We start from the raw sequence: 20,282 nt of genomic DNA, 5'->3' as shown, positions 1-20,282 counted from the left end.
TACAAAATGTCATGTAAGGAAAACTTAGTGAAGAGATAAGAACTTCCTGCTTTTGGAGTAGATCCTCTCCTCTATTTAATTTCTTAAGATTCACAAAGGGAAACATTATTTTGGCCATTTATGAATTGACATAATTTTTCCTTTTTCTTCTTCTGTATCTCCCCCCTCCTTAACCATCTGTTGATGTGTTTTTGTTTTTTTTTCTTCCTGTCCCTGGACCTTATTTTAGTTGACCAAAATTCCAAAGTATATGTCATCAGTGCTATTTCTTGAGCTGCTGTTTGTTTTCTGTTTTTACTTAAAATAAAACTATTGGCGGTGAAAGTTTTATATGTCTATATTAAATTAAATTCTAAAACGTATTTTTTATTAGTGCATAAACCTGAACTGATTTTTTTTCTTTGGGTTAGTGTTTCCCAGCGAGGCTTAATGCATGTACATGTGCAATTCTTCCCAGGGCTTTTTAAAAACCCCTATTCCCTAGTATTTAACACTAACCGATGTTATTCCTTTTTAAGGCTCAACTCCAGATTTGAGCCATCCCTCAGAAAGTGGCCTAACCTCGTCGCCACCCTGATCGTATGAAGATTTCTATCCAGCTTTTAAGGACCTAAGCAGTACGGCGGTGGAGAAAGGGAAGCCTAATTTCATATGCGTCGTCCGTTTTCTGGGAAGGGCTAGGCGTGCGGTGGGCGGGACACCTGCTCCAGCATCCTCCGGAGAAATCACCACAGCTTTCCCCGCCCCCTGAAAAAGGGAGCCAAAGACCCTCCTCCCGTGCAGGGTGGGCGCTGGCCGGCGCGGGACCCCGCCCTCGGGGCAGGGCGGGGCAGCGGGGCGGGGCAGGCGACCCCACCCGGCGCGGGAAGTGCTTAGAGTAAGTTACCAGGTGAGGCGAGGGCGGGGCGGGGGCGGGGCCTGGGCGCGATCCCGGGCTTCGATTGGCTCGCATCGCGCCCGTCTCCATGTGCCGCGCCGCTGAGGCACAACATTCAAGTCCGGGGGCGGGGCCGGCGGGCGCTCAGAGGAAGCGGCCGCACGCCAGCTGCGGGGCGTGGGGGCGTGGGGGCGTGGGGACGTGGGGACCGCGGTGGTGGTGGAGGCAGCGGCAGCGGCGGCGCCGGCGGCCGAGGCTGAGGTGGCGGAGGCTGCGGTGAAGGCGGCAGGTCCCCAGCCGGGGACAGTGCACCCCGGGCCCCTTCCAGGCCCCATGGAGGCGGCGGCGGCGGCGGGCGCGGGCTGGGGCTCCGGGCCGCCCATGCTGCTGAGCGAGGGCGAGCAGCAGTGCTACTCTGAGCTCTTCGCGCGCTGCGCGGGCGCTGCCAGCGGGGGCTCCGGGTCCGGGCCCCCTGAGGCCGCCAGGGCCGCCCCCGGCGCAGCCACCGCTGCCGCGGGCCCGGTGGCCGACCTGTTTCGGGCGTCGCAGCTGCCCGCCGAGACGCTGCACCAGGTAGGTCCTCGCGCCCCTGCGGGTCTGGGGGATCATTTCTGTGTGGACGAGGAGGCGGGGTGGGGCGACAGGGCTGCCCACAGGGACCCCAAGGCCTCGGCCAGGTCTCGGAGAAGGGGCTTCGCATCCCAGAATGGAGGCGACGCCCTTGTTCTCCCGGGGACACGAGCCTCCTCTGCAGCATAGCAGTGCTGGGTGCGCTCCCCGGCTTCCCCCCCTGAGACGAACTGGAACTCCCTTCCCTCCTCGGCCATTCGTGGGGCTCTGTAGCCGCCCGACCCAAAGTTTGCCTGGTTCTGGAAGTGGTGTTTGGTTTGGCTGGTTCTGGTTTAACCCCTGCTCGTCGCTCCTGCCTTTCCCTCTCCTGGCTGGGTGGGAAGGGGTGGGCGCTTGGGGTGACTTGCTGGGATTTGAACTTGAAGGATGTGTGGTGTGTGTTTCTGTAGGGCCGGGGCCCAGGACTAAATGCTGTCCGCTCTGTATACATATCTACTACCTATATATGGCCCACTAACATATTTCTGAATATTAGTATTAAACTGGAAAGCCGTATTGACAAGTTGCAGAGTGGGCACAGAGGACTGCAGGGGGACGCCTGGCAGGGCAGAGCCAAGCTTCCTATTTAGGGCTGGAGGTGGACCTCAGAGGTCCACCGTAGGGGACAGCCGTATGGCCCATATTATCATTACTTCGACTTGGAAATAGAATTGGAAAGTAATGTGTCATAGCTACCTCCTTTTGGTTGCTCCAAACCTGGAAAAGGAGGAGGGATGATCCACCGTAGATGCTGTTTTTGTTTTGTTCTTTTACTTGGAGCTTGGAGAAAGACTACTTGATAAGCACTTTGTCTTTTGACGTTACCAGCACTAAATGGTGATGAGATTCTTAATATCAGGCCCAAAAGGTGAAATGAAGCTTTTCTTAAAAGCAATCGCCAGTATGAAGTTAACATCAATTGAATATTTAGAGTGGGGAATGCTACTTTAAAATCGAATTCCAAAGACAACTGAGGGTTTTATGGTTCACTTGCAGTATCATTGTAGGTATTTTTTATACTGCTGGAGCATGGTTATGCCTGCCTGTGAGCATAACTTTAGGCATTCTGCAATCTTTTCACCTTCTAGAATTCAGGATTTCTGAAAATAAAATTAGTATTCACGGAATTTAGCATGGCTGATGGTACCTTAAGAAGTCCTTGAAAAATGATGATGGAAGGAGGCTTGACTTGGGGTGATAACCATACAATATACAGGTGATGTATTGTAGAATTGTATACCTGAAACCGGTATAATTTTATTAACTAATGTCACCCCAATAAATTCAATAAAAAAAGAAGTCCTCGATATGTAGACAGTTCTGCCACTGCTGTTGAGCAGTTGAGCTGGACCAGGTAAAGAAAAAGTCAGTGCGTTAAAACACAAACCATGGTTATTACAGCAGGCCCTCAGAATGCTCCCAAGCATAATACATTTATTGAATGCTGTCACTTCTCAGTTGAAAGAGGAATAAGTGACAGACCACACAGCAAGTGACAGCTGGGCACCTATTAAGGCTTATTTTGTTGTCAGTAATACATGGAGCGTGATAAGAGAAGGTGTATATATTAAATCTGAATATGCTGGGTGATGACTCCTTAGGAGGGAGGGGGTTTTCCTGGTGTTAGAAGCCATGCTCCTTTGAGGTACAGATAATTTAAAAAGAATCCAAGGCCAGTATCTTTGCATCAGTGAGATTCTATTCTTGATGTTTGGTGGAAACTTGCTTGCAAAAAGACTGGCAAAAGGGGACCTCCCTAGAAGATTGCTTGTAGTAAATCTCAGAGTTTTAAGCTCCCCTTTTCAGCCCAGCAAAATAAAATACATCCTTCCCCATTAACTTAACACAGTTGCCATAATCCAATATTCTTTTTACAGGCAAAAATGAACAGGAAAGGCATCCTGGACAGGGAAACGTAATCAGAAGAGATTCAAACCAAAGCCAGCAGCCACTTAACTTTTACCAACCACTTTGGTGTTGTGTGGTGTTGTGTGTCTGAGTATGTATATGTGTGTGTATGTGCACGCACATGCTTCATTCACTTTGAGTTGCAGTACACTATGGGTGCGTTAGCCATTCTTTAAAATATTTAGATGTTTTTAGCTTTTCCCTGTTAAACAGGAACCTGTAAGTTCAGGATTAAGCCACCCAACAGGTATAACTGCTCAAATCATGGAAGCACTAACCAGCTCTGGTAGTTTCTATGGTAACAGCCAGATGTTCTCCTTAATAAGCATACAATTAAGATTACCATAATGTTTTAGGAAGGATGAAAATCTTACCTAGATTAAATGTTCTATAAAAATACTTAATTTTGTCTTCTACTTGGAATAAAAATAAACCACTATGCCTGTTACTTTGTTATGGAAGTGAATTATCTTAGGGATTTTTTTTTCAGTTGAAATATATATATTTATTAAATATATATACTTTAATAGACTTTACTTTTTCAGAGCAGTTTGGTGTTCACAGCAAAATTGAGGGGAAGATACAGAGTTCCCATATACTCCCTGCCCCCACACCTGCACAGCCATCCCCATGATCAACATGCCCTACCAGAGTGGTACATTTGTTATAATTGATGAACCTACATTGGCACATCATAATCACCCAGAGTTCATAGTTTACATTACAGTTCACTCTTGGTGATATACAATCTATGGGTTTGGGTGAATGTATAATGACATGTATTTATCATTATAATATCATACAAAGTATTTTCACTGCTCTAAAATCTTGTGTGCTCCACCTCTGTGCTTCATCCATTCCTCTTACCCCCAACCCCTGGCAGGCAACTGATCTTTTTACTGTCTCCATAGTTAGGCCTTTTTCAGATTGTTGTGTAGTTGGAATTACACTGTATATAATCTTTTCAGATTGGCTTCTTTCATTTAGCAATATGCATTTAAGATTCTTCTATGTCTTTTCATAGCTTGGTGGCTTACTTCTTTTTAGTGCTGAATAATATTTCATTGTCTGGATGTACCACAGTTTATTTATCCATTCGCCAACTGGAGGACATCTTGGCTGCTTTTGAGTTTTGGCAATTACGGATAAAGTTGCTATAAACATCTGTGTGCACTTAGGTTTTCAACTCCTTTGGGTAAATACCAAGGATCATGATTGCTGAATCATATGATAAAAGTATGTTTAGTTTTATAAGAAACTGCCAAACTGTTTTCCAAAGTGGATATACCATTTTGCAACACCCCCAGCAGTGAATGAGAGTTCCTGCTGTTCCATATCCTTGTCAGCATTTGGTGCTGTCAGTGTTCTAGATTTTGACTATTTTAATAGGTATGTAGTGGTATCTCATTGTTCTTTTAATTTGCAACTCTCTAATGACATATGATTTTGAGTATCTTTTCATGTGCTTATTTGCCATCTTGAATTATTTTAATGCATCATAATAGCCTATTTTAAAAGGCCTTTTGGATTCTTTATAGAGTATTTATGTTCATTTGCTAATTTATTTTAAAAGCAGGATTTTAGTACTAGATAGAACAATGGTAGAATGAAACACTTAAATTAAAAAAGGAAAATATCAATATCTGAGAAAAAGGTAAATAGTTTTTGTTTAATACTTCAAGACAAAGAACTAGAAGTGTTAGAGTGATGGGTTTCCCAGGTTGTGAAGTTTCTCATTGGTATTCAAAGACTAGCATTTTACTGGAAGGCATAGGGTGTGGTGGGAATCAGTTTTGGGTTTGAAGGGTATTTTAGGCATTTGAGTTTCCATTGTGCATCAGGTAGACATTGTTCTAGCTGCTAAGGTTATAGCAATGAATCAAACACAAATCCCTGTCCTCATGGAGTTTACATTCCAGTGCCAATGTTTTAAAAAAATTAAAAAAAAAAATATTTTTATTGATTTCAGAGAGAAGAAGGGAGAGGGAGAGAGAGAGATAGAAATATCAGCGATGAGAGTCATTGATCAGCTGCCTCCTGTACACCCCCTGCTGGGGATCGAGCCCGTAACCCAGGCTTCAGCCCTGACCAGGAATCAAACCCAGTCTCCTGGATCATAGGTCGATGCTTAACCACTGAGCCACGCCGGCCGGGTGCAATGCCAATGTTATTATTTTTCAGAGTTAGAGTATGAAAAGATTTGAAATATAGCATCTAAAAATAAAATGTCTACCTTTAACTGGCAAGTTTTGTATATGACATAATGAATTAACAAACTGTGCAGACTTCTTTATAATATCTATCTCTTAGGATGGTGTCTTAGTCTCTGGGAATGCTGTGCATATTTCAAGCAGTCATAATTATTTTTATGATAGTTAACTCTTTTTTCATTTTGAAATGATGTCTTTATTTTTTATTGAGATATAATTGACATATAATATTATATTAGTTTCAGGTGTACAATATGATGACTTTATATTTGTATATATTGTGAAATCATCACCATATAAGTCTAGTTAACATCCATCACCACACAGCTACACATTTTTTTTTCTTGTGATGAGATTATTTTTATTTATCCTCTTGGCAACTTTCAGGTATACAATACACTATTATTAGCTATAGACACTTTGCCTTATATTACATCTCCATGACTTACTTATTTTATAACTGACAGTTTGTACCTTTTGACCTCCCTTCACCAATTCTCCCCCTCTGGCAACCACCAGTTTGTTCTCTGTATCTAAATTTGGGGGTGCGTGGGTGGGTGGTTGGTTTATTTTTAGATTCCACATATAAATGAGACCATACGGTTTTTGTCTTTTTTTAAAAAAAATATGTTTTTATTGATTTCAGAGAGAGGAAGGGAGAGGGAGAGAGAGAGAAAAACATCAATGATGAGAGAGAGCCATTGATTGGATGCCTTCTGCATTCCCCCTATTGGGGATCAATCCTGAAACCCAGGCATGTGCCCTGATCAGGAATTGAATCATGACCTCCTGGTTCATAGGTTGACGCTCAACCACTGAGCTGTGCCAGCCGCTCTGGTTTTTGTCCTTCTGTGTCTGACTTGTAGTTAACTCTTAGACTTGAAGGGGAATAGTTATAAAACACTGTTGATTTTGTATTATCAGGGGAAATCACTGAATGGGAGAAAAGCCAATAAGTAATGTTTAAGCAGCTTTGATTGAGACGAAGTAAAACAAAGCTGTGAGAAGGAGGGATATTCTAAAAATTTTTGCACATGGCCTCTCCTTTGGGAAGAAGTTATATTTAAAGGTTTTCTTGCAATTCTTTGAAGCAACTGTTTAGTCATTAAAGAAAACTATACGCAAAAGACATTTTTCCTGTTGTAGATTATTAGATCTATTTTTTAAAAACAACTGAAACAATTTTTTATTTTTGCATCTTTATTCTATATCCTTTTGTAGCATATACTTTAGGAAGATAGAGGCCATTATACTAAAACAGCAACTAGGAATATATGCTGTTTGAGGTAGTGTTTTTTGTTTTTGTTTTGTAAAAGAGAATGAATGCAAGTAGATAGAATAAGTTCTGGAGCCAAGCCATTGTCTGGTTAAGAGGAGGACATTTGTATAATTGTTACTTGTTGACTCTTTTATAAAAAATATTTCAGTTATGCAAAACTAAAGCATTACCTAATAAATAACTGTATGTACCACTCAGCATAAGAATTAAAACAGGCCCGGCTGGGCGTGTCTCAGTGGTTGAGTGTTGACCTAGAATACAGGAGATCGAGGTTCAATTCCTGGTCAGGGCACATGCCCAGGTTGCGGGCTCGATCCCCAGTCGGGGGCGTGCAGGAGGCAGCTGATCAATGACGACTCTCTCATCATTGATGTTTCTATCTCTCTCTCCCTCCCCTTTCTCTCTTTGAAATCAATAAAGATATATATATGTATGTATATATATATATTTTAAAAAGAAGTAAAACAGCCCAGTTAGTGTGAAAGTTTCCTGTGACCCCTTTTTTGATCCCATTTTCCTCCATCCCTACCCTAGAGGATACTGCTGTCCTGAATTTGGTGTGCATGACTTGAAAAAAAAATTATTATATGTATATGTGATGTATTCTGTGTGTATGTATATTGTGTGGGTATGTGTATATATATGTATAGGTAAAAACATTTTAATTCTTAGTGTGTAGATGTGTGTGTGTCACTAAAACAATATGTTGTTATGTATGGCTTTTCAACTTAAAATGAGGAGTATCATACTCTTTGTAACCTGCAACTTGCTTTTCCTCCCATTGTTATACTTTTGAGATTCATCTTTGTTGACACATGTAGCTCTAGTTCATTTATGTTTCCTTTTTTTAAAAAATTATGATTTTAGAGAGAGGGGGAGAGAGAGAGATATTGAGAGATTGTTCCACTTATTTATGCATTTATTGTTTTTTTCTTCTATGTGCCCTGACTGGGGATTGAACCCACAACGTTGGCGTATTAGGTGACACTCTAACCAACTGGACTACCTGGCCAGGGCCTTATGTTTCCCTTTTAAATATCTTCACAAGTTTCAGTTTTATATCCAGTCTTCTATTGCAGGACACTGGTTGTTTCCATGTCTTGGCTGCTGTGAATAACATTGCAATGAACATAGGGGTTACCAGAGGTTAGGGGGTAGGGGGTGAAGGGGGTCCTAATATATGGTGACGGAAGAAGATGTGACTTTGAGTGGTGGGCACACAGTGCAATAGACAGATATTGTAACATGGAAACCCACACCTGAAACCTGTATGGTCATATTAACCAGTGTCACCCCAATAAATTTAATAAAAAGGTCTCCATTACCTACTCTTACAATGACTCATAATTATGGTGGTGTAGAGACCTTTATGACTAAGGAAAGTAGATGGCATTTGTCTTTATATAGAGTGTCACATGACGAGGGAACTGTTCTAAACATTAAAAATGCCTTCATAGATAGCAAAATACACACTGATATTCTTGAGAGTGTTAGAGGATCTTTGATTAGGCTTTCATATACTTGTTTTTTTCTCATCTTTTTAAAAATGGAAAATCTCAAACACGTGGATGGAAAAGTACATTAAACTCCTCTGCACTTGCCCCCCAGGCTCAACAACCATCAATACATGATCAGTTCCATTCCATCTGCATTCCCACCTTTGTTCCCTTCCTCTTCTATTATCCTGAAGAAAATCTCAGACATCATATGATTCATAGGTTTTATCTTTAAGGAAGAAATCTGGGGATGGCTAGAGGAGATGGGAACATTCAGGGACTTAATATGGGCAGAAAAGTAACCGTGGTCTGTGGTCAAATGGCAAGACTGAGTGATGGTTCCATGCAGTCAAGCCATTGGCAGTCTTTAGGATAACAATCTTTGAGAACTGATTGAGAGTAATTGGGGAAAACCAATAGGGAGATTGAAAAAGTAACAAAGTGAAGATTAGAAATACAAGATAGATTTGAACATGCCCTAGTTTCATACTTATAACTAGGGACTGCCCTACTTTAAGGGTATAGAAAATTGGTTTTGAGGAAATCTTGAGTTGTTTCACTAATTGTTGGTAACTTTTAAAAGAGAGTTTGGTTCCTTTTCAGGTTTTTTTTTTGAAACTTTCTATTTGTTTTCTAAAGGCATGTGTCTAGTGTTTTGTATTTATATCATTCTGTTCATCAGTACTTGTCTATTGGTAGGCAACTTAGTCTGTTTGGGCTGCTACAACAAACTGCTACAGACTGGTGGCTTATAGACAACAGTTCTGGAGGCTGGAAGTCCAAGGTCAAGGCACTGACAGATTTGGAGTCTGGTGAAGGCCCCCTTCCTGGTTCATAGCTGGTGCCTTCTTGCCCTGTTCTCACATGGTGGAAAGTGCTAGAGAGCTTTCTGGCCTCTTCTTACAAGGACACTAATCCCACTCATGAGGGCTCCACCCTCCTGGCCTAAGCATTTCCTAAAGGCCCCACCTTCTCATACCATCACATTGGTCATTAGGATTTCAACATATGAATTTTGCGGGGACAAACATGTTCAGATCATAGCAGCAACCAGCCAACCTGGCTTGCTCAGAACTGAGGTGTTTCCTGGGATGTGGGGATTTCAGTTTTCAAACCAGGACAGTCCTAGGCAAACTAGGAATGTTGTCACCCTCTCTATTGGTTACTGCATTAGTTATCTATTGCTTTATAATGAATTTCCATAAATTTAACTTGCAGCTTAAAACAACACATATTTATTACCGAATTGTTTCTATGGGTCAGGAGTCCTGACATGGCTTAACTGGGTCGTCAGCTCAGAGTTTTACAAGGCCGAAATCAAGGCATTGGCCGAGTGGCATTCCTTTCTGGAGCTTGGAGACCTCTTCCACGCTCACGTGGTTGTTAGTAGAATTCATTTCCTTGTGATTTTAGGACTAAAACCCTCAGCTCCTAGAGGCCACCCACAGTTCCTTGCCACATGGCCCTCTCCATAGGAAGTTCATAACATGGCTGTTTGCTCTTCTGAGGCTAGCAGGAGATTTTCTCCAGTTGGCTTAGATCCTTTGCCATATTCTGTTGGTTAGAAGCAAGTCACAGGTTCTGTCTGCACTCAAGGGGAGAGGATTGTACAAAAGCACAGACAACAGGAAGTGAGAATTATTTGGGGTGGGGGGGGCACCTTAGAGTCTTTCCACCACACTTGCCTATCAGAGTTCTCTGAAGCGCAAAATTATTCTGATTAGCTTTCTGTGGCCAGAATATATATGTATATATATCTTTGCTTCACCACTCATTTCAAATTTCTTTATCTTTCTAAAAAACATTTTCATGCATAATTCATTTTTTATACCAGGTAGAACTGGCAAATATGTATCTTCGAAGTTATTTTCAATTTTAGTCTTTAGGCAGCTTGGTTTTCCTCTCAACTAGTAGGAGACAGGGAAAAAAGTGCAGAAGCAGATGTGAATGCCCTGCATGCCCACTCCTGCACAAAATACTCTAAAGCAGGATTCAGTTCAGGGGTCTGTGAATTTAGATGTGGAAAAAAATACATCTTTATACTAACCCCTGACTGAAATAAAGCATTTCTTTCTCTTATGCATGTAGGCAACAAACTACAGAAGTATTAGCAGTACCTGTGACTTTATCACCGGTAGAAATAGGATATTTTAAAAATCATATTACAATTGTTTCAGATATTTCAATGACAATTTACAATAGTTTAGACACATTGGCTCATCTTATTCATTGTGTTAATAAAGAAATAAATGTGTTACTACCACAAACTTGTTTTTTAATATTTTGATAGCTATACTTTGATATATTTTGTTTATAATCCTATGTATTTTAAGTGTTTAATTCTATGCATTTAAAAACATTATTCTGAGAAGAGGTCCATGTAGACTGCCAAAGAGGGCCACAGCACAAAAATGGTTAAGAAGCCCTGCTTTGAGGTGTCAGGACTAGAAATTCCAGTTCTTCTGAGTTCATTATTTCCAGCGTCAGAATGACAGCAGCCCTGCTGGCTAACCCAGGTCCCTCCCCCTCTAGTCTGTCTTGCAAGGGGGAAGGAAGCCCAGGGTGAATGAATGCTCAGCTGCTTCCTCCAGGACCTCACCCTGCGGTCTCTGCAGTCCCTGTAGTCCTGGCCCTGAACTCTCTATGCTCCTGACCTTTCTATCTGACCCTCTCAGCTCTACTCACTCCAGATAGTCCCTCTGGAGCAGGTGTCAGCTGGCTGTTGGGCCTCTTTTATTTACCACTATTATTTCTACTTCCAAGAAAGAAGAAGTGATTTTTAAGTGACCGGAGAAACCCAGCTACAGAATTTAATTCATGACCAGGAGAGGCTGTTAACATTAGGTTGGTAGTAATTTTAAAAAAAAAAATCCTCACCTGAGGTCTGGCCGGGCGTGGCTCAGCGGTTGAGCGTCGACCTAGGATCCAGGTGATCGGGGTTCGATTCCCGGTCAGGGCACATGCCCAGGTTGCGGGCTCGATCCCCAGTCAGGGCGTGCAGGAGGCAGCCGATCAATGACTCTCTCATCATTGATGTTTCTTTCTCTCTCTCCCTTTCTTTTCCTCTCTCTGAAATCAATAAAGATATATTAAAAAAAAAAATCCTCACCTGAGGATATTTTTTCCATTGCTTTTCAGAGAGAGTGGAAGGGAGGGAGGGAGAGAAACATCGATTTGAGAGAGACACATTGATTGGTTGCCTCTCGCAGGCACCCCAACTGGAGCCAGGAATCAAGCCTGCAATTGAGGTATGTGCCCTTGACCAGAATCGAACCGGAGACCCTTCAGTTCGTGGGTCAACGCTCTAACCACTGAGCAAACTGCCTAGGGCAATAAATGTTTTGACTTAATTCATTTCTAACACTTTGCCATTGGTTTACAGAAAAATTTCTTTGTTCAGCCTCCTGGGGGTAATTAAGTGGTTCACTTGTGTTAATTTCCTGACTAATTGAAGTAAACCCCATAAATGCCAGCAATTAGGAATTTATTTTTTTTAAAGCAGGCTTTCTTAAATGTGTAATGTTTGCCTCCATGTCTTCAAAAGAACATATTTAATACAGTAATCTCTTTGTTTCTCCCTTAGTTCAGGGTCAGCCTTGTGAAAAAGATGATTATATGCGAACAATTTTTTGACCCTGGAGATGTTTGGTGTGCTTGCTTTTTTTTTCCTTTAGGATCTTTTTAAAATAAAAAATGTGTGAACTCCTCTCCTTTGCGTACACTCTGTACCTTTATAGTCCTATTACTGAGATATGGCCATGGAAGTAAAGCTCGTGTACTTTAGCATGTGGATGTTTTAGATTCTTTTAATTTATTCATTGTTATAGGTCCAGGGTTCTCCATCTCAGCACTTCAACACTTCGGTCTGGGTCATTTTTTGCTGTGGGGTCTGTCCTGTGCATTGTAGGATGTCTAACAGTATCCCTGGTCTCTACCCACAATACCGGTAGCTTCCCCCTCCCAACTGTGACAACCAGATATGTCTTCAGACAGTGTCAAATGTCCTCTGGGGAAAACATCTACTCTGGTTGTATATATATGATGATAACCTTTATAATAGCAGATACCATTTATTTACTGATTGCCATGTACTTGGCCTTGTCTTATAACTTGTAGAAAGTTCATTTTATTTAATTCTCACAACAAAACCACTAGATAGATATTATCATCTCCAATTTGTGGAAAACACAGATAAGTGACTTCTGGCAATACCTTTCATAATTTTTTGGGTTGAAATTCAGTCTTTATTGAGGAGACAAACTAAAAAAAGAAAGGGAGGTTTCCTGATGCTGCATTAATGGAGAGGCTATTGTTTTTATAGCAATTCTGTGTAAATTTTAGGATTCTTCCTTAAACAGTGATTCTCTGTGTGTGTGTGTGGGGGGGGCGTTGTCTGAGGAAGGGTTTTGGGCCATTTCTAAGGAGCTTCTGTGGTATGGTGAAGCAGAACATGGGACAGTCTAGGGTTAAAGCTGATCAAACTTTGAAGCCAAGGAAACCATCAGAAATTCAGGGCCCTGCAGGAAATAGCATGCTTGGAAGGTTTTACTGAAAGCAGAGCTATTGAGGCATGGAGAGACTAGCAGCAGCAGGAAGCCAGTGCTGTCCATAGATCTGAAGTGGCCAAGGGAGGGAATGTTGTTGCTGGAGCTGTGAAAGGTGGCTCCCCAACAGACACAGTAGAGAAGAACGCAGCCATTGCCAGAGCTGTGGCCAGGGAGGGGATGGTGGGCTGAGGGGCAGATAACCCACTCTGCCTCCGGCCGTGTGATGTGCTGAAGTGCCTCTCACTGTCTTCACCTAAGTGGAAGTTGGGGCAGGGGAGCCTGGGTGTTGAAGCTTATAGAGACCAGCCTCCTGGGCAGAGGGATGAAGGGCTGAGAGTGGCTCTGGGGGACAAATAGAGGAAAGGCCAGCACAGGCTATAGTCTGGACTGGGAACCACTGCCTTGGATCCTACCGAGAATGGGGCATGGCTGGTGTGGGGAGAGAGAGAAGTTCATTTGTGCCAAGCAGGGTCTAGGAGTATGACCTCCAGGAGGGATAGGAGAGGGTTGGATAGGATCAACTGGCTCATCTGAGCTGCTTTTCACACTTATCCAGGGAAGCCTTGAGTGTGGGGTTGTCTGTCTGCATTTGGATATGGGGGATGTGTGCTTTTTGATCAGAATGGGGCATTTTCATGAGTTGCAATGCTTGTTCTTGTTCAGGGCACTGGGGAAAATGTAGCAGTGGAGTGGCCCTCTTGGAGATTCTGCTAGGAGTAAGCTGCACATGGTGGGAAAGGTCACCCTAGTTCTGGAGATGAATTAGTTCAGGGGATTAGAAAGCATATTACAACATTTAGGCATATGGCTTTGCATTAGTTTGGCTTTTTCCTTTCCCTGAAGGATAGCATTCCTGTATGTATATATGTATCCAGGTAGGATTTCTTTGTATGTTGCTTAGACTCACTAAGGCCCTATTGAGCAAATTGAGGCCTTAAAAAAATTTAGAATTCTCATATACTGTAAAGTAAAGGGAAATGCAAAGAAACAGCTTTGTTCTCTTTTGCATTCTTCATGGGGTAACGTATGTTCTGGAAAACTTGTTGCCATGGCAATGGGATATTATCTATCTCCGTAGGGTACTACATAAAAATAGCCCTTTGTGTTCGAGGCTGATGTTGGTGACAGGTGGTTGGGTGAATGTATAGCAGGGTGCTTTGTCAGCATTCCATTGTTTAAAGTTGAGAAATCAAAATGAGTATTGATTTTTTTTCTCTCAAAATGTAATTTTATCTGGAATAGGCAGGCACTGGTGCTCTGTTTAATTATGAATTATAAACCTTCCTTTGCAGGCCTAGTAAATACGATTGGAGCCACTTCTCATGATGATAAGTAAATGGTTTCTCTACTCTTTCTGTTGGTGTTGCCGGATCTGCAATACAAGATTGGGTGGGGGGACAAGTAGTATATTTCTCCAAATTCTTGAACAAATGGTTCTGCCTAAGTGCCTTGAACTTTAATCCAAGAAGTAGCAAGTGGTTAGGTGGAATAGAGGAGCTCTGAGCTGTTTATCAAATATTAACTTCTTATAGTTTTGTAAATGAAACGGATCCTTGCTGAAAGTCAGTTCCCCTGTTGGTTCTAACATTGGCCTCATACGTAATCAACAATGGAATCTTGACCCTAATCTTAATTTTTCCTTTGAAAAATCCTTTGGGTGATTTTTTAGAGCAGTAACTCAAACATTTTGTTACACTCTCACCTTTCTTCTAGAAATTTATCTTACATGTAAATAACAGCTTCCTGGTGCTGAAATAAAATTTACTCTAGTTTTAAGAATTTTGGACTCTCTTGAGAAAAATACCATGCATGGCTGGACATTTTAGACCTAAAAGTAATCTCTCTAATTCTGATACATGTTGTACTACTGCAGAAATGGAATCATGGCCTCTGTCTTTTCTCTTGGAGTCAGTATGAATATCTTTTTGCTAATAATATCAGAAATAGTTACTCAGTGGCTTGCTGTGTATCCAGGACTATTCTGAACTATTTTGTGTATTAATGAACTTAATTCCAATAAACATTCTTAATGATTTTGTCCCTATTTTCCAGATGAGGCCTACTTTAGTAGTATGCCTTTCTGTTTCAGGTAAGTATTATTGTACAGTTTTAAGACTTGGTTGCTCCTTCTTACTTTTCAGTTTGTTGAAGTGCTTCTGATACTGAAAGCATTCTTCTGTCAAGGGATGGAAAAATATAGCCCGTGGGCCAAATCCACCCTGTCCCCAATTTTTTTGGTGGTGGGGGGGTATGAGGTATGAGCTAAGAATGGCTTTTACATCTTTAAATGGTTGGCAAAAAATAAAAAATGTTTCATGACGTGAAAATTATATGATTCAAATTTTAGTTTCCATAAACAAAGTGTTATTGGCACACAGCCATATTCATGTGTTTAAGTGTTGTCTGTGGCTACTTTCGCACTATAGTGGCCGAATTGAGTAGTTGTAACAGATTGTATAGCCCACAGAACCTAAAATATTTCCAGAAAAAATTTGCCAACCCCTACTCTATATTCTTCTACATCTAGAATGGGAGACTGTACTGAGTAATAAAAGCAGAGTGGATTGTTTCTAGTTTTTGGCTATTATAAATAATGCTGCTATGAACATTTGTGTGTACAAGTTTTTGTGTGGATGTATGTTTTCATTTCTCTTGGTTAATTACGTAAGACTGGAATTACTGGGCCCTATGGTCACTCTATGTTCAACCTTTTGAGGAACCGCCAGACTCTTTTCTAAAGCTGCTGCACCATTTTACATTCCCACCAGCAATATATGAGGATTCCACTTTCTCCACGTCCTCGCCAAAAGTTATTGTATGTCGATTATTGCCATCCTAGTGGGTGAGAAATTTGCATTCCCCTGATAACTAATGATGTTGATGATGTCATATGCTTATTGGTCATTTGCATATCTTCTTTAGGGAAATGTCTGTTTAGATCTTTTGCCTATTTTTTTAATCAGGTCATTTGTCTTTATAAAATTTGAGTTGTAAGAGTTCTTTATATATTATATATACAAGTCCCCTATTAGATAAATAACTTGCAAAAATTTTCTCCCAATCTATGGGTTGTCTTTTCACTTTTTAAAAATTTAATCCTCGCCTGACGATATTTTTTCCATGGCTTTTTCAGAGAGTGGAAGGAAGAGAGAGGGAGGGAGGGAGAGAGAGAGAGAAAGAGAAACAGCAATGTGAGAGAGACACATCAATTGGTTGCCTCCTGCATGGCCAGAGACGAGCCTGCAACCAAGGTATGTGCCCTTGACCTGAATCTAACCTGAGACCCTTCAGTCCTCAGGCCGATGCTCTGATCACTGAGCCAAACCAGCTAGGGCTATTTTCAGTTTTTTGAGAGCATCCTTTGAAGCACAAAAATTTTTAATTTTAGTGAGGTAATTTATTTATTTTTTACTTTTGTCACTTACGGTTTTTGGTGTTCATATTTAAGAAACCATTGCCTAACCCCAGATCACGAAGATTTACTCTTATGTTTTCTTCTTAGAGTTTTATAGTCTTAGCTCTTATATTTAGGTCTTTGATCAATTTTGAGTTAATTTTTATATATGGTGTGAGAGAAGGGTTCAGCTCCATTTTTTTGTATATGGATCTCTAGTTGTCCTAGTATCATTTATTGCACACTTGTCCTAGCATCATTCTTTTCCAATAGAATGGCTTTGGAATCCTTGTCCAAAATCAATTGACCATAAATATAAGGGTTTATATTTGGACTGTCCATTCTATTTCATCGATCTGTATTTCTATCATTATGCTAAATACCACACTGTCGTGATTTGCTTTATTTATGTTTGAGGCATACGTCCCTCTTTCATTTCCCACACACTTAATATTAGGACATTTCACAATTAATGGTATCTTACATGGCATCAGAGCTTGCAGACTGGGTGTTATGTGGTTTGGGAAAGGATACTGGAGCCTAGAGTGGAGCACTGTTAACTCTTAGGAACCAAATGGGTAGGAGGTGGGGGTAGTGAGAGAGGTGGTAAATTGGATGCTCCTCCTGTGTTTAGCAGCAAACTCAAAGCAAGAGTAAAAAATAATCTAGCTTTACCTAATGTCAAAGCTGAGTACTAACGGTTCCAGTTTCTTTTTATGGACTCTTAAGAAGAAATGCTGCATCACCTAATACTGTTGATGACACAGAGGACAGCACTGTGGAAAAATATGGACATTGACCAAAAAGATCAACAGAAGTCCAATTCTGAATGTGAAGAAGTTTTAGGAAAACTTTGAACAATTAATTTTACTTATTTTCCTTTTTATGTATATAGGAATGATAAATGAAAAATCTAAGTCCAAAAGATCTCCTTTAATAAGTCTAAGATAAATACTAAGTGGTAAATTATCATGTTGTATCTTATTTGGCAGTGCTTTGTTAGTGCTGCCTAAAATAATGGTGTTTTAGGTTTGAAATGTTGTTATCCTCCTGCTTCTAGCTGTGTTTACACCTCAGAGGGAGTTGTGTCCTTTGTCAGAGTCTGTTGTATGAATTGACCTTGGTTTCCATTTCCTGCAGTCACCATATGCCCATCTGTTTTCTTCTTATTAAAAAGTTTTTTTATTTATTTGAGAGTGAGTGAGAGAAAAAGAAATATCGATTTGTTGTTCCACTTATCTATGCATTCATTGGTTGCTTCTTGTATGTGCCCTGACTGGGGATCAAACCCACAACCTTGGCATATTGGGATGGTGCTCTAACCAACTGAGCTACTGGCCAGGCCTCCATCTGTTTTCTAACCTCCATAATTTTGTTCTTTCTCTTTCTCTTGTTCGTGTAGGTTTAAGCTTTAAAAAAATCCCCATATCGCTCAGTCAGTGTGGCTCAGTGGTTGATCACTGACTTATGAACCTGGAGGTCACAGTTCAATTCCCGGTTGGGGCACATGCCTGGGTTGTGGGCTCAATCCCCAGTAGGGTGCGTGCAGGAGGCAGCCAGTCAATGATTCTCATCACTGATGTTTCTCTGTCTGTCTGTCTCTCTCTTTCTCTCCCTCCCTCTCTCTCAAATCAATAAAAACATATTTTTAAAAAGGCCTGTATTATTGTTCTTGTGGAGTTTTGAGTGGGAGTAGAGGTTACCATGTACATGGAATACAGTAAGAAAGTTTAATCAGTCAAGAGATGAACTTACAGAAAATGACTTTTAGAAGAGTTGCAAAAATAGTACAGAGAATTCTCTTATATTTCTCACCCTACACCCTTAATGTTAATACCTTACCTAATATAGTACAATGATCAAGAACAGGAAATTAACATTGGTACATTATTATTAACTAAAGCATAGACACTACTTAAATATCATCAGATTTTCCACTGGTGGTCTATTTTTGTTCCAGGATACTATCAAGGATTTCATGTTACATTTAATTGTTATTTCTCCTTAGACTCATATAGTCTGTAATAGTTTCTAAATCTTGTTTTTCATGACACTTTTGAAGAATATTTATCAGTTATTTTGTATAATGCCCCTCAATTTGGGTTTCTTTGATGTTTTCTTATGGTTTGAATAAAGTTGTACATTTTTTCGTGAGAATACTAGAAAAATGATGATGCACCCTTTTTAGTGCATTGTATCAGAGAGTTCAGAGAGTTCGTATGTCTTATTATTGGTGACATTTTCCTTTATCCCTCCCTCCCTCCCTCCCTTGATTTTCTTTCTTTCTTTCTATCTATCTATCTATCTATCTATCTATCTATCTATCTATCTATCTATCTATCTATCTATCTATCTATCATCTATCTATCTATCTATCATCATCTGTATTGTCTATCATCTATCTGTCTATCATCTATCTATCCATCCATCTCTCTATACTAAACCATTTTTGATTAGGTTGCATACATCATGTTCTTTTATGCTGTAATAGCTTAAACTTATATATTTATCTGTTTGTTTAATTCTAGTATACACATAAAGTAGTTTCAGAATTGCTATCCCATACTTATGTGAGAAACACTTTCACTAACTAGATTACAGCATTTATGAACAGTTCTTTTTCCTTTAACCTTACAGTATCTAGTCAACATACTGTTTTTAGCAGTTTTCTAATGAAGTATTAAATTTGAAAACTACACACAAGCACATGCCATTATTCAGATTCAGGAAATTTAATATTGATACAATAGTCTGCAGTCTGTGTTCCAATTCCATCATTTGTCCCCAGCCAGGGATCACATATTGAATTTATTTGTCATGGCCCTCTAGTTTCCTTTGATCTGGAATAGTTTCTGTAAGCCTTTCATGACATTGACATTTTGAACAATGACATTTCATGACACTGTTTTGTAGCATGTACCAAGTTTTGGTTGGTGGCTTCTATGTTTAGATTAAGATTTTGCATTTTTGCCTAGATACTGCATAAGTGGTGTGTCCTTCTCAGGTAATGAATGCATCAGGAGGCACATGATGTCTCATTGCCCATCATTGCTGATTTAAATTTTGATAATTTGGTTAAAGTACTATCTAGGTCTATAGTGTTTTTAGATATGAAATATTAGAGTGATCAATACTGTGAAATCTCTTATGTGTTTAGATTGGAAAATTATGGTTAAAAGGTTTTCAAACTATTCAGATTGACATATATGTAACATAAAATACAAACTATTTTAACTTTTCTTTCTTGAGTCATTTTCTACCACTGAAATGTTAATGCGTGATTTTGCCATTTATGGCTGTTTTATTTCCTCATGGAGGAATTTTTTCCTTAAATTTTTTATTGTAGTAAAATATACATAAAGTTTACCATTTTAACCATTTTAAATATACAATTCAGTGGCATTAAGTACATTTACAGTGTTGTGTAGTCATCACAACTATGGGATTTCCAGGACTTTTTAATTATCCCAAACAGAAACTCTCTATCCATTAAACAATAATTCTCCATTCCCCCTTTCCCAGCTCCTGGTAACCTCGTTTTATATGTGATCACAATATTGTAGAATAAACACCAGCTTTCTGTTACCTGGGATAAGGTCATTCAACTTTTTCTCCCATATTAGGACTATGATAAAAATATTATTTGCCATACACTACAGAGCAATTTCTGTATTTTGGCATAGATTACTAAAGTAACTCTAAATCCTGGTAAAGGAAGCAGTTTGATTCTGAAAGTTGACAGAAATAATCATTAGTTTGATCATTTTTACCTCTGGGGGTGGGGTATTTTAGAGGGGAAAAGGGCAAGGAAAAGGTGAAATTATTCTTCTAGTGCGGCAGACCAGAGTTTAAATTCCCTGTTATATTTTCCATCTTGGCTATCTTAGTTATATAGTCATCTTAGTTATATAGTCATTCAGATCATCCATGCTTTTGTACATGGCTTGATGTGTATAGATACA

At 40.1% G+C, this 20,282-nt stretch overlaps 1 protein-coding gene across 2 annotated transcripts in view; it reads left to right on the top strand.

Moving 5' to 3' along the window:
* Nucleotides 1-1,271: 1,271 nt before the first annotated feature.
* Nucleotides 1,272-20,282, top strand: part of REPS2 (RALBP1 associated Eps domain containing 2) — a 172,563-nt gene continuing 153,552 nt past the window's right edge. The window contains exon 1 of one of the 2 annotated variants that reach the window (XM_081126456.1): nt 1,272-1,450. The gene's annotated coding sequence lies outside the window, so the exon portion shown is untranslated. The remainder of the gene's footprint in view (nt 1,451-20,282) is intronic. The other variant, XM_081126454.1, reaches the window with a different exon arrangement.

The sequence above is a fragment of the Miniopterus schreibersii genome (assembly GCF_964146895.1).
Source record: "Miniopterus schreibersii genome assembly, chromosome: X".
NCBI lineage: Eukaryota > Metazoa > Chordata > Mammalia > Chiroptera > Miniopteridae > Miniopterus > Miniopterus schreibersii.
Note: the sequence above shows the minus strand (reverse complement) of the source record. Positions and strands in the feature narration are given on the sequence as shown.